This window comes from Bison bison, unplaced genomic scaffold (genome assembly GCF_000754665.1).
Source record: "Bison bison bison isolate TAMUID 2011002044 unplaced genomic scaffold, Bison_UMD1.0 scf7180017864516, whole genome shotgun sequence".
NCBI lineage: Eukaryota > Metazoa > Chordata > Mammalia > Artiodactyla > Bovidae > Bison > Bison bison.
In genome coordinates, this window is record NW_011495069.1 from 7,766,623 (window position 1) to 7,768,359 (window position 1,737).

Here is a 1,737-nt window from a genome sequence, read left to right on the forward strand (position 1 = left end):
CCTCACTCCCTCTTCTAGGCACTCAGTTTCATCAGAACCGTGGATGGGTTCAGAGAGACTGACATAGATCATCTCCATTCTCCCTCACAGCATTTTCCAAAGGACAAGATGTGTCTTGAAGGTAAGCACGCCTGAGACAGGTGGTCCCTTTTGAACTTTGCGGCTAAAGTCAAGGAAAAGACCTCAGCTTGGTGCTAATATGTCTTTCATGACATTTCTCATATTTTCTCGTTCTTCGACAGAGAACGACTAGACTTCAGATTCAGCACCTTTTATGGGCAGCAGTGTCTTCCCTCCTACCTCCTGGAAATTCCAAATTACACATACAGGGTCCCCTAATTCACTGATGCCCTGCGTATTATTTCTTTTACTTTCTATCTTGCCTTTTGGAGGGTTTCTGTTGCTATGTCTTCAAGTCCACTACTTTCTTCTGTGACGTCTAATCTACAGTTAAGCCCATTCAGCATATTTTTCTTCTTAGACATGTAATTTTCATGTCAGGAAGTTCAATGGAGGCCTTTTCATGTCTCTTCTTAACTTTTTGAACATGTGAAGTACAGTTATAGTAACTGACTTGTCTCTTGCTTCAAATGTCTGTGTCACTTCTTGGTAAGTGTAGGTTGATTTAGTTTTTTTTTTCATTATGAGTCCTATTTTCCTGTTTCTCTGAAGATGCCTGACACTGTGAACTTGATTTTTCAGGTACTGGATATTTCTGTGTTTATTATAATGATTCTTAATCTTTGTTCTAGGATATAGTTAAACTATTTGGAAACAGTGTGATTCTTTTTTTAGTTTTTTAAAATTAATTTGTTTTTAATTGGGGGATAATTGCTTTACAATATTGTGTTGGTTTCTGCCATATGTTAACATGATTCAGCCATAGGTATACATGTGTCCCCTCCCTCTTGAACCTCACTCCCACCTCCCACCCTATCCCACCGCTCTATGCTGTCACAGAACACCAGTTTGAGCCTCCTGAGTCATAGAGCAAATTCTCTATGTTTGCTATCTGTTTGACATATGTTTCCATGTTATTCTCTCAATTCATGCCACCCTCCCTTTCCCCCACTGTGTCCACAAGTCTGCTCTGTGTGTCCGAGGGAAATCGTTTGATTCTTTTACATCTGAACTTTTAAGATTTTTAGGCAAAACCCAAGCAGTGGTTAGTCTAGGGCTAATTAATCTCCACTACTGAGGCAAAACCTCAGACATGAATTACGAAGTTTTCCGGCTCAGCTCGTGGGAAACACTCTTCCTGGCCATGCGCGAGTGCCAGGCGCTATTCTCCCCTCAGTGCAGTTCAGTCGCTCAGTCGAGTCCAACGCCATGAATCGCAGCACGCCAGGCCTCCCTGTCCGTCACCAATTCCCGGAGTCCACCCAAACCCATGTCCATCGAGTTGGTGATGCCATCCAACCATCTCATCCTCTGTCGTCCCCTTCTCCTCCCGCCCTCAATCTTTCTCAGAATCAGGGTCTTTTCAAATGAGTCAGCTCTTCACATCCGGTGGCCAAAGTGAGTTTCAGCTTCAACATCAGTCCTTCCAATGAACACCCAGGACTAATCTCCTTTAGGATGGACTGGTTGGATCTCCTTGCAGTCCAAGGGACTCTCAAGAGTCTTCTCCAACACCACAGTTCAAAAACATCAATTTTTCAGCACTCAGCTTTCTTTATAGTCCAACTCTCACATCCATACATGACTACTGGAAAAACCATAGCCTTGACTAGATGG